The 13,413-nt window shown below is 43.6% G+C and overlaps 1 protein-coding gene across 4 annotated transcripts in view; it reads right to left on the bottom strand.

The window, feature by feature from the left end:
- ZFHX4 (zinc finger homeobox 4) overlaps window positions 1–10,609 on the bottom strand; it is a 177,809-nt gene extending 167,200 nt beyond the window's left edge. For 3 of the 4 annotated variants that reach the window (XM_081070325.1, XM_081070328.1, XM_081070327.1), the window contains exon 1: window positions 10,295–10,609. The gene's annotated coding sequence lies outside the window, so the exon portion shown is untranslated. Of the gene's footprint in view, window positions 1–7,999; window positions 8,132–10,294 lie in introns of those variants that run through there. The other variant, XM_081070326.1, reaches the window with a different exon arrangement.
- Between the last annotated feature and the right edge of the window lie 2,804 nt (window positions 10,610–13,413).

Here is a 13,413-nt window from a genome sequence, read left to right as displayed (position 1 = left end):
ATTGCCTAATTCCTAGTTCCTTCCCTGGGGCATTGGAGAGAGGGGCACCTCTACTCAAAAGATTCATGAAAGTGTGCTTTATCAAATGCTCTTTCCTTGAGCATTACATTAAAACCAGCTATTGAAAATAAACAGAAAGGGAACATAGGGTCTCAGGCCCTGTCACATTCACTTATTTTAATCTTCACAACCCTTTACTCTTATGTAAGTTCTACAACAGCTCTGAGGAAAAGTTGAGGAACTGAGGAAACTGAGGCTCAGAAAGAAGAAATAACTTGGATAAGGTCATCCATAACAGGAAGTCAACCCAGGTGTCTCAGAGAACTACCACAATTTCTGTTGGTCATTGAGTTGTCAACAAACGGAGTAGATTTTCAGATATCTACAATTTACGTTAAAAGAAACTAATGGAAAAAGGAATCCAAAGTAAACAGAATGAAAAGAATGTCTGGTTTTTAACTAAGTGTCATCCTTTCTATACACTCTGCTGCCTCTGAGACATCACACCATTCTCTTTGTTTACTTGCTTTATGCAGAATAGAAACTGTTTCTCTTAACACCATGTTGGTGATTATTAAGGATACATTTTAAGTCACTGAGATCATCAGTACTCATGAATCACAGACTCTTCTTGACCACTCAGAGCCCCTAGTCTAACTTCCTACTTAAGCAAAACTATGTTTACAGGCACAGTGATAAGAAGCCATCCAGATGCTACGTGTCTCCTTATAGTCACAGAGCACCACAGTGTCACTGCTGGATCCCCACGGAGCTTCTTCCGTTTCCTCTCGTCCCTGTTTCCTCCACCTTCACATTCAGTCAAACCCTTTTCCAAGCAGCCCTAATAGCTGTGGGACCATTGGTCCTACAGTTGGGATATGTGAGTTTTGTCCTGATGTTTCCCTACCTTGCTGGGTGACGCAAGGATTGCATCTGAATTCCGGAGACCATATTTGAAAATGAGCTCGTTGAACTGAACAACTCTAAGACAGCTTTGAGCTTTAGCATTTTGCGAGTTTCCAGTTGCCTTACCATCCGACCCACTCTTCTGTGAAGTTCTTGTTAGCCAGTCCTTAGAAAAATGAAAGAAATTTAGTCTACAGGGGAAAATGTCACAAGCTACTCCTATGACTACATCTGAAAAGTGAGACACTAACATGGAGAGAGGGTAGAAGTGTGTGTGTGTCTCTGTGTGTGTGTACACACTCATGCTTTGCATCTACTGAACCAAAAGCTTTGACTCGTTCTCAATTAATTAGTGGGCTCAGAAAATTTTAAGTATTAATTGCCTCATTCTTAAATACATGGGGAAAAGGCCTAAAAGAACTGTATTTTACAGAATCCACATGAAGAGCCTTTCAGGTTTCGTGAAGGTACTTTGGGAAACGAATGGGCTTCTTCAGTTTCTGAAGAGCAGGCACCTTTTAAGATTCTCTATAAACTTCCCTGTTACGGAGTTTTGTTTTGTTGTTCGCTGTACGACCAGGTGGCATACACTAGCACATAACGTTTCTGTATTTTAACATTGTTTGAGCTATGGATTTCCTTTCTTCTTTACAGTGAAGGAAAAGAATTTTATGGACAGTTATAAAATGCATATTTTAACCCAAAAGTCAATTTCCCCCGGTTAAAACGATATAGATCTGAGTAAATACTTGCAGAACACTTTCTGTTTTTACAGCTAGAACACAATGGAACCTATAAACTTTGTCTTTAGAGGTGCACTAATGGGTGCCGTTCGGAAATTACCAACTGGCCCCTGTCCTGTCCACAGGATGAGCAAACATAAGAAATGATCCATCATCTACACATAGGAAGCTAGTACCTGAACCCCTGACCTGGATGACGAAACACCTACTCAGGACACTTGTCTTGGACCATCAGGCCAAGATGACGTACCATCCAAATCAAGCTGCCCAAATTCTTAAATGTTATTTATTTATTTTTTAATCTCTAGGATGTTCAAATGGCTAATTGCGCCAGAGACGAGCTGCTTACAACAGACGGCTTTGGGGTCCCAGTGATTTTGACGTTCTTTTTTTCTGCAATCACTGTTTTTGCATACATTCAAAAGTGCCTGGAAATGGCAAAATTGTATTTTCCTCACAAAACCTTTCAAAGAAAAGAGAAGTGGAGAGCAGCCATTCCCGGATACAGGATTGTACGTCAAATGTGAAACCGTATCAAACTTTCAAGGCAACTTGTGAACCCCTGACACTAGGGAATTAACAGAACATCAAATCCAGCAAGATCACAAGGGGTACAATCCTTATGCAAGAAAATAATGCCATTGAGCCCTCATTAAAAGACCATTTTGTCCTTAGCCATCAAAGGCTGTGCGCACACTAAGATCTTGGTTATATCATCAGGGATAACTAAAACAAGTGCCAAGAGAAATTGTGCACTTACTTCTCACATGTGTCCATCTGTTCACATATAAACATATATTCTGCTTTCTGTCTGATTCCTAAAATCTTGATATCAGAATACCCTGGGCTTTTGCCCATTTCCTAAGAATGCAGACATCACATAAGCTACTATTAACCCATGTGTGATCCACTTCCATGGTGGCTGGAAAGCTGCCAAGCACAACACATGGTACTTGCTTAACAATGTCTTAAAATATAAATGAATTTATTTTTTAAATTAACACATTTTTCTTATGGAAATACCTTAATAAGCCCTTCTGCGTGTAAAAAAAAAAAAAAAAAGCCTCCATGTGGATTTTTTTGTTCTTTTAAGACTTTTTGCAAGCATATCATAAAGTTAACCATAAAAGTTTCTGAAACAATCCAGAATTTCTTGACAAATTTTTAAAAGGACTCTAGTAAAGAATTTTGGTGACTTTATATGACAAAGATCAAACGCTTTTCCTTTACAATATTTTGTCCGCAAGAGGCAACCCTTATACTTTAATTTCCATGAAAACACTTCTGATTTCCCAAGTTTCCAGGTAACCATCTTAACAGTACCACGGCCACTGAGGAGCTAAAGTGATGAGGCAAATCGAAGTCCTACCACCTACCAACAAAACAAGTTAGGTTCCTATCTGGAGGAATCATTCCATCCAGATCTGGGGCAGCCTTTTAAACGGCTCATTTGTGGTGACTCGAAATTGGAAAGAGCTTGTTTAAAATGTATGCATATAAATAATTACCCGCACTGCATTTTGATGTACATGTGGGGAAAAGAACCAGTGCCCACCTTGGAAAGTGTCTTAACACTTACAGTGTTTTAATGGCCCCAAATTACGGCTGAAGGAATATCCCTGAGAACCCCATCGTGTTGTTGACTGATAACCAGTTACAGAGAGAACCCTACTGCAAATGTTTCCAAGAGTGAACATACGGTACATGCCACCTTTTAAAAGACTTATCTCTAAATGAAATACACAGTACACCTACAGAGCGACATGAGATGAATGAAATCCAAGGGAAAATACCCCTGTGTCCTCTTCTGCTCTCTCCTCCCAGCCACAAAAGCTGCTAGGCAGCTTACAGCAGTGAACATTGCCCAGAGTCAGAATACACAATTCTTTCCTGAGTGAAGTGTTCCACCAACTGAGACAGCTGTTCACAGCCCACGATGGCGGGGAATGAAAAACCACCATGTATTCCATCATCAACTAAATTAAATATCCACACCATACTATTGACCTTTTCCGAAATCACCGTTTTTGCCAGCAAAGTAACATGAACTGTGTTACATACCCAACAGCCAATATTTGGCCAGCCTAGCATGTTTCTGAAAACTCTTCAACATACAAACCTCTGTTTATCACCCTCTAGCTGCACTGTTGTCATACATATTACTTCCCAGTGATGATGGAAACTCGGGGCATCTTATAAAGTTGCTGAAATCTGACCCCCTGCTTGTTTTCTCAAGTCTTGGACAAACATAACTTTAGAGGGAGTAGAGCATAGGCCTAAAGAAAGAGGAGCCTGCATTTTCAGCTTCCTTTCATCTTAGTCATTCACTCAGCCATTCAGGACCCTATTCAACAGAGCTTTTCATTATGCAAAAAAATGCTAATCCTTTTCCGATGCTTTCACACTTGTACAAACCCCCATTCCTTCAACTGAAAAGCAATTATATCAGTTTACCTTTCTGTCAAAAACAGGATTAATATTCCAATAACAGAATGTCCTTTCTTTCCCTATCTTTTGGCTTTAGGAAACGGGAATGGGAGATTATTAGTAGAGGCATTGTTAGGAAAGAATACATTATTTTAAATATGATTCTGTTGACCAATAGGTGGAAAAAGGAGGATGATCAGAAGAGGAGAGAGTCCTTCCGTTACTGCAGAAACTCTTTTCTGTGACAGGACTAACCTTCCCTTTGCAGATGCCCAAAGAGAGTGAGAGTCACTCTGGCCTATTAATCAGAAACAAATTATGAAAGAATGTCGCTGGACTGGTTGACAGGATCCCGTCTTGGGAGACTCAGGAACAGCCTAGTAACAATGTCCTCTTCATGGGTAATGAACAGCCATGACAAATGGGCCAGAGAAACTATTTATTTGCATATGCAAATTTTCACACAAGGGAGACATGTACAAACAAGTGTCATTGTAAGGTGGATTAGGCAAACAACGCTTTCTTTTTAGGACATTCTGCAGCCCAGAACATTAGTCAGCACAATTAAACCAGTCGCCATGGAGACTAATGAAATTTCACCATGGTATGAGTTAAATTAGATAGCTAGTTACGTGTTTCCACAATCCAACTTAAAATCCATTATTGTTTCAGAACAATACAGCAATTGTGCCTAGCTGATCTTTGCCAGCTCAACAAGCTCCTAAGTTGACAATTTGCATATGTTAATATAATTAAGCACTAATTACATGAAACTTGTACATATTCACAGGCACTTTCCTTGGGCGCTTTTCAGTTTGAACCTTGGCCAAGTCTTTAACCCTTAGAATGGTCTTAGAGGAAAAAGGGGGAAAAAGAAAACAAGAAAAAAAAACCTCAGCCTGTGGGTACAGCCCCAAGGCGACCCAGAGAGGCTCCTCATTTATAAGCACAAAGCTTAACCTGGATTCTCCTATTTCCAGCAACAACGACAGAAAATATTTGGTGAGTGTGCTAGGGACCAGGGATAAGGGAAAAGGCAGGGATGGGGGTGGGGGGAGGATGGATTAGTCTTTAAAGACTCATAACCAGTGTCTTCTCAGAGTCAAGCAATGACATTCATTTCAAGAAAATGTTAAGAAAAAATTTGCTCTCACTGACATTGTCGAACCTTGGGAGATGAAAATGGTTTGACAACAACAAAAATAGCAAGTAGGAAAGGAAAAAGGAGCCAGCAGCACCTAATGAGCTTTACATAAATATATGCAGAGGCAATTAAGCAATGTTAATTACTATGACAGCAGTTAATTGAATATAATTAGATATTTTAAGCCACTGAATAAAGCATAGTTAAGATTAATTTTATTGAGATTAATTGTAAATAAGGATAGATTAACTCTGTGTTTTGACAGGCATAAAAAGTAGTTGTGCAAATTAAGCAGGAGCAGGACCACCAGTCCAAAAATCATATATTATTTTAATGTCACACCTCAGAATCATCTCCTCAATAAACATGACTTTTCAAACCCAAACAGACAGGAATCTTGAAGAAAAACAAACAGCTTGCAGAGATTAAAGAGCCTTTTGTCCTTTTTCATGTGCATTTCTTTTAACAGACTAAATTAAGCGAGTCTGGTGTACGTTTTTTAGGAAGGAACATTTCACACTGAATGGAAAAAATGTTCTATCACATATGAAATTCGTGCAGCTGTGCGGAACTTGGTCCAGATGGTTTTAGACTATAAAACACCACCAAATGATAGACAGTAGGCCTTCCCAAGATTATATGATAAAGTCACAATCTTTTATTTTGACCTCCCAAATTTCTGCTTTGTTTCATTTCCAAACAAGTCACATATTTTCTTTTGCAGTCGTGTTTCTTCAAGAGGGTTAAAAGAAATATTGTGCCTACTGAGTGCTAGAAATAAATGTAAAAGGAGTTGGAGAAGGCCTCCTTCTACAGATATCAGCTAAATCATTCAGCCACAAAATGCAATGATAGCTATGACAACAATGTATGCAGATGACAACACTTGATTAGGACTCTTACAAACAATGGTGTCTAGAAATATTTCTTAGGAAAATACTACTAAATGAAAGCCCCTCCCAAATATTTTCACACCAAGCTAATTCATGCCTAGTCTTTAAGAAAATTAACACAGTCCTCAAGAATGCTGAACAAATCACTAATAAGAAAGGCACTTCAATTGATTTTGAAATAACTCAATAGGTGATTAACATAATATTTTTAAAGCAGCAGCATGTGTGTGTGTGTGTGTGTGTGTGTAACAGAAGCATATATATTATATTTCCAATACCTCTGAGCTTTTAATCGAACAAGGGCTTTCTGCTACTGAGCCTGCCTCTATGTTGCCTCACAACTTGTTTAGGGTGCCCTTAGTCTTTATAACGAAAATCCTAAAATTGTCTGGGAAACAAGACTACGACAAGCCATTCTGCAGTGAAAGATTTTAAATCATCCAGCCTCTTCTAATAGACTTGAGACTTATTGAGGTAGAAACCATAAAAAATGAAGAAGGGAAATTTAATCCCTGAAATATTGATTTGCACATTAATATCATATAGGCAGAGGGCAATTTGGCTTCGTGGAGATGACACATTGTCGACCCTTGGTAAGTCAGAGCCAATCTAACTGCTGAACATGTCTGAATCTCAAGAGTTATTAAGGGCTCTCTTCTTGCCTTTATGACTTTTCTTCAGCCTACCAATGCAATCTTAAATGTATTATCTTTAAGAAATAATTGTAAAACCTCAGGGGTTTTCCAGTTAATGGAAGGGAGGCCAAACCACATCAGATTCTGAAATGCAACATTAAACCCTTGCAATCAACAAAACCACCTCAATTCCCATCCATCCAGTGCAGGATCTAATATTGTTATTAAAGATAATCAAATTTCATTGTGTAAATTTAGGCTCATGGTCAGAATGGAAGCAGTAAATTCTGCAATATTAAACAGCGATTTTCTCAGCCTCTTTTCTGTTTTCCTTGCTGGTGCAGCACCTTTTCAAATAATCCAACTAGCTCAAAATGAATGAACAGATTGGGGTCATCTACTAAAAACAGCAAAAGATGACAATAGAGCTGAACAGGTTTCCTTCATTTTTAACTTTAAGTAGCAACTTTCACTTCCTAGACCCACAACCCACTCTCCCTGTCTAACCCCACAGTTGGTGCTATGGCTTTGACTTACACAGCTGGTTTACGTGACCTTTCTTTGTTCCTTAGGTACATTTCACTTTTTCAGATTTATGGTATTTCTCCCATATTTCATTGACTGTCTCTTCATTGCCATAAAAATGAAAACACTTCAATATCAGCTTACTTTTCAATCTAAAAGCAACCAGCTACTGAGTAAGTACACAGTGATGCTCTCTCCCCAGTTTATGCCATAAATATTAAAACCGTTTCTTCTTTAAATAACTGTATAAACCTTATGATTCCCCCCACTGAAGCCAGGTGCCAGAGGTTAAAACAGCTGGCTAGCCATCTTTTACTTTTGTGTGTCTTCCTGCTGACTGAAACCGCAAACGTTGAAAACTATCAAATACTCCCTTAAGGATGTTTCTAAGAAGAGGAAGGAAAAAGGAAAACCTTCATCTTCTTGAATATGCTCCTCTGTGGAGGTAAAAAAATAAAAAACAAAAACAAAAAGAAAACAAACAAAAAAAAACCTCTAAAACACAATCAGTCACAGAGGTAGTGAAATCATCGCAAATATCTCTTGTCTGTTGTATTCCAAGCATCATTCCAACAACTTCTATGCACAATTGTTTTTATTCTTCAGTTAGAAAAGAGAAAAGAGGGGAAAAAAGAAAGAAAGAAAGAAAGTCTGAGCTCGCTCTGTCAGTTTTGCCAGTAAATATAAAGTAAAACAAGTGTTGATGGCACTGAGAGTGTTACATACCCGGGCTGTGTTTTTGCATTGCTCTCAATGGAAGCGATCGATGCCCGTGTCACTGTCGCGTCCCAATCGCAGCCAAGTCTCAGCCTTAATCTAAGCAACACCCGAAAAGGCAGCGGCAGCCGCAGCCTCTCCCTGACTCTTCCATCCATCCACCCAACTAAAAATATAATACTACATATGAGCTTTAAGCACTCCACGTTTATAGGGATCAAGCCACTGAAAATCCAGGAGAACACAATAAAAAAAAAAAAAACCCTCCTTCTGTCTCTTGTCTCTCTCTCCTCCCTCTCTCTTCCTCTCTCCTCTCTCCTCTCTCTCTGTCTCTCCTTTTGCCATCTACATGATCCTTGATTAAACATGGAACAGAGTTAATAAAAAAGGGGGGGGGTAAGGACTCAAGGAGAGGAAATGCAACTGTCAGAAATCGGGACCGCCAGATTTCCTGGTAAACCTGCCTCTGTCTGAATCAGTGTCAATCCACCATCTTCCGCCAGTGAACTTGTCTTTGGGTTTTTGTTTGGTTTGGGGGGTTGTTGTTGTTGTGTGTGTGCTTTTTTTGGGGGAATGGGGGAGGGGAAAGCCAAGGTGGGGGCTGGCGGTGGGGGGAGCCGGGAGAATGTGTGTGTGAGTCTGTGAGTGTGTGTTGAGTGTGAGTGTGTGTATGTGTGTGTGTGCAGGGGTCGGCGTGGGGGGGGTCCGTGTTTGCGATCTGAACCTTTGGTACCTACAAGGAGGGTGTCTCACCGAACGGTAGCTAAGACCTCACCAGAACCGCGCGGAAGTGCGGAGTCGCGGCCAAAGGAACCCGCCGGAGCCTGGTCTCCGAGCCGGACCCCAAGCCCGAGCGCCGACCTGAGCCCCCCGCCCGGATCGCAGGTAACAAAGAAATGCAAACCAGTGCACCGTCTTCTGGGGGAAGGGTACAGGATGGGGGGGCCCTCTGTCACTTGGGCATCGGGGCAGAAACTTTATACAATCCATGAGAAATTTTATTATCATTATTATTATTTTTTCCGATAGAAGAGAGCAGAAAGAATGGGGGAGGGGAGTGAGCTAGAAGTAGAAGGAAGGCGAGACCCGACGCGTTCCAGCCCCTCTGCCCCGAGCGGCTCCCGGCCGGAAGGCGCACTTGATGCCGGAGAGGCGAACGAGGTGAAGTTCGTGTGTGAACCTGGCACCCCTTTGGGGGGGCCGGGAATAAATCCATTCTCACGGCCGGCCCCAGCACCCCCCATACACACACACTCACACACACACACACACACACACACACACACACCTTGCCCTTGGCCAAAAAGAAAGGAAAGGATTCCGGATCCCGAGCCGCCGGCACCTATGCTCTGGTGGAAGGCTGCAGCCCGCAGCCCAAGCGCCCGAGAACGGCGGCCGCCTCCCGGGTGGGTCCCTGGCCCCGAGGCCCGGCCATCCCGCCTCCTAACGGACCTGCCTTGGCCGCGCCGGCGCCCGAGCCCGCCCGCCCTGGCGGAGCAGCCCTGGGCCGTGCCCGCCGCCGCCGCTCGGCGCGCGGGCGTCTACCTGCAGCCCCAGCCCCAGCCCCAGCCCGCGGCCCCGGCCTCCCCGAGCCCCCGCCCCAGGCGCGCGGACCCCAGGCCTCCGCGGGTGCCGGCTCTAGGCGCCCTTCGGGGCACTGGAGGAAGGGATGGGGGGTGGTAAGAGGAGGAAGAAATCCGGACTGAAAAGGGGGGAGGGCGTAAAGCTGGGCGCGGGGGGCTCCGACCCCAAATGGCCAAAGTCCGAAGTTTCGGAGGACGGCTGCGCCGGAAGGGGCATCTCGACCCCCGAGTGGGGCGCGGGGCCAGCGGGGACCCCGGGCAGTGCCCGCGCCGCCGAGAGCTGACAGCCTCCGCGCGCCGCCAGAAAGCTCGGGCTCGCGGTGCAGACAGAACCCGAAAAGACAGGAAAAAGCAGAGCGAGCGGCTCGGCCCAACGTGGGGGACCCGCCACTGCATCCAAAAGTTACATCCCGGGGAACGCAGCCCCCCAGACAAAGTGGGAAATCAGGCCCCTCCGCGCCCCCTCCCTCCCTCCGTGCAGCAAACCCTCGAGCCAAAAAAAGGGGGAAAGAGATAGAAAGGGGGGCAGAGCGGAAGAGATGGTCCGGATGAGGGGACGTGTGCGAGAGCGAGCGGGAGCGAGCGAGCCGGGGGCAGCGGGGGAGAGAGGCGGAGAGGGAGCGAAATATCAAAGATTGTGCAAGATCAGGCTGGAAAGATAATCGATACTCGACCTAAATTTAACACAAACTACTCAATAAAAGTTAAAGAAAAAACTTACTTTCCATTTCCCCTGCAGTTCCTACTCGATCTTCGCTTCTTTTTTTTGTTTTGCTTTTATTTTACTTACAGCTGATCACATCCAAGTAAAACGAGAGGGTGCATTAAAAAAAAATAATAATAAAAAAAATAAAAAAAAAATAATCCTCGAACTTTATTGGGTGAAAATAAAAACGCTGGAGCAGAAAGTGGGGGGCATGGAGCGGTCCTCTGGGGTCCGGGAGCAGTGAAAGCATGTGCCGACCGCGGTCTCGCTGTTTGGTGGTGAAGGGGTTGGGAAAAGGAGGAAAGGAAATGAAAATCCGATATGTCTTTATTCTGCTAATTATTATCGTTTTAGCCCTGTTTAAAAAAATGGCTGATTAAGTTGAGTGCGCATGTCTTTGTGTGTCTATTCCCGATATGCACTCTGGGAATGAGAGAGGAGAGCGAGGGAGAGGGAGAGGGAGAGGGGGGAGAGAGAGGTGTAATTAGTGAGGTGATCAACATTCCCCAGACTGCAAATGACGCTCAGCCCGGACAGGGAGCAGCCCGGAGCCTCGCAGCTTCCAGGGCTCGCAGCGCGGCGGCGGGAGCCCGGGACGCGGCGACCGCGGAGAGGGCGGGCGTGGGGACCTCAGGGCTCGCACCCCACGCGCCCCTGCGCGCCGGACTCCCAAACTTCATCACACACACACACACACACACACACACACACACACCACACCAAGGTGGGGGGGAGGGAGGATCAAACCTAAATACCGTCCAAGCAGTGTGCCCTTTCGATTTTTTATTTTATTTTAACGAGGCAAAGTCATTATTATCGGACCAGAGATTTGTTTACTAGGGAGCTTGAAGCAGAGATGGGAGTTGGGGCGATGGAGAGGTTTGCTCTGCCTAGCGGATTCTTCTACAGACGGGAACGCACTTTCATGGCGAAATGCGGGGGCCTGAGCAAATATGCAGATGCATGTAAATAAAGGGTGCCTGGCTGAGTGCAAAGACCGCTCTGCCCAGCCTATTTCGCAGGAGGAATTGCACTCTGCAACTGTAGGACTCTATTGAAACACGTATCTTTCGCTTGTACACGCAAGAGAGAAAACCCAGGGCAGGGAAGATGGAAGAAGCGGATAGTTTAGTCAAAGTAAACTTTCTAATGAGAAGAAGTGATGGGTGCAAGGGTGGTAGTGGAGATAGGGTTCTAGACTTTACGTAATATTTTTGAATATTTTATCAGCGTTGCATAAGTTCAATGTAATAGCTTTAAGAAGACTTAGGGGGAAAAAAAAAAACCTTTCATCTTGCCAGTCTGTTGAATTATCTTTCTTGAAGCACATTATGATGAATTTTAAAACCCCACTACAGATCTCATTAGAATGAAATATACTTGGTATTTTCTGGTGCAAAATTTAAGGTGGCTGATTCTCATTTGAAAATCTAATTATCTCTTTCCAATATTACAGATGTGAATATGAGTGACACTTTCATTAAAAGATAATTAACTAAAACTAGGAATAGACATACTTTTAAATACCCCCTACTGAATATGGAAGATATATATAGATATATATATACATATATATCTATATATATGCACATTGCTACTCAGACAGCATCTTGAAACACTGCTACACTACACATCACAAGAAGACACCACCTATGCAATATTTCAAAAATAGGAATTCTACAGAGAAGGTGAGGGTAACAAATCAAACAAGCGAAAAACAGGAAATACTTGCAATGTCCAGCTTCCTGGACAGGTGAGGTGTCAGCTGCTTTTGAGTTGACAGGCCTTTGAAGTTCTGATTTGCCAGGATCTGCCTCAAAACCTTGTCTTAGGCCTTCCACACCAAACCTACCAAATACCACCAGAAGGGTGGTTCTCGCAGGCAGTGGGAACAAAAGAGGCTTGCAAATGTGCATCTTTCTGGCCTGAAACCTTGCCTTATCAGGGAACATTTGGAGAATCCTAGGACTGACGCAAACGGGACTGAAAACCCAAGAAAACACCTGAGAGGATAAAAGCTGAGTCCTGGAAAGAGCAGTCCCAGGCCCAGGTCAGGAAAGCTGGTTGCCCAGGAGCACCTGGCTGAGGTTCCAATGAAAGTCCAGAGGCTAGGAGTGGAGAATAAAACCTAGATCTGGTCTTTATTAAGAGGGAAAAAAGCAGTTCAGCACCTTCGGACCGGAGTCGGTGCATGTCCGACTACATTAGAAACCAGGGCTACTAAACGTTAGCAGAAAGGAAATTATCTTCCTCTCTGAAGACTCCATTCCATTTCAAACTTGTTTCGGAAGAAATCTGCTCAGACTGGACAGCTTTCTAAGATTTTTAAGTTACTTTGTTTACAGCCCCACTTTTACACGGCAACTGTATCAATGTGTGTTGTGGTGTCTGATTGCATCTCAGTGGGCTTTATCCATGTGCCTTCAGAAACGTACATGCCCACGAGGGTAAAATTTAAATTCTCTGTAACTCGCAAGTGAAGAAGGTGTTTATGTAGCGTTACTGTTTACCGAAAAACACCCCAGAGAGCAAAAATTCTGGCTTTCAAAAAACTATTTGAGGTGTGCGTGCAGGGAAGAGGGTGGGGGCTTTTAAAGAGACTGAGGGGAAATGAAGGCAGAGAAACTTTCAGGTTCAAATCAGAAAAGATCAAGCCCTTTTGTGGGAGAGGGCTCCACGTACAAGCTCCCTGATGGAAAAACCATTTCCTGAGATTTTAGACGGGTAAATGCGTGTGATGAAGGAAACACCTGAGAACAATAAGTCTGTTTCAGGCTCAGGTGAAGAAAGGGGTCTATTTCTGGCAGGGAAGAAGAGGGAAATGATGATCATTTCGTTTTCAAGTTCTCCTTTATTTCTTTTGCCTTTTTCTCCCTGAAACATCATCAATAACATTAATGTCATTAATATCAAACACCAAACGTCAAATCAGGAAAACCGTTTTAAAAATTTGGTGGCTATTTCTCCTCCACGCCCCCACCCCCACCCCTTTACTTGGAAAATACAGCCGTCTGTGTGTGTGTGTGTGTGTGTGTGTGTGTGTGTGTGTGTGTGCGCGCGGGGGGGGGTAGCGGTTATTGAATTCTAAGTAAGAAAACAAAAGGAAGGAGGATTTGTAAGAGGGGCGCCCACTT

This window comes from Rhinolophus hipposideros, assembly GCF_964194185.1.
Source record: "Rhinolophus hipposideros genome assembly, chromosome: 13".
Lineage (NCBI taxonomy): Eukaryota > Metazoa > Chordata > Mammalia > Chiroptera > Rhinolophidae > Rhinolophus > Rhinolophus hipposideros.
Note: the sequence above shows the minus strand (reverse complement) of the source record. Positions and strands in the feature narration are given on the sequence as shown.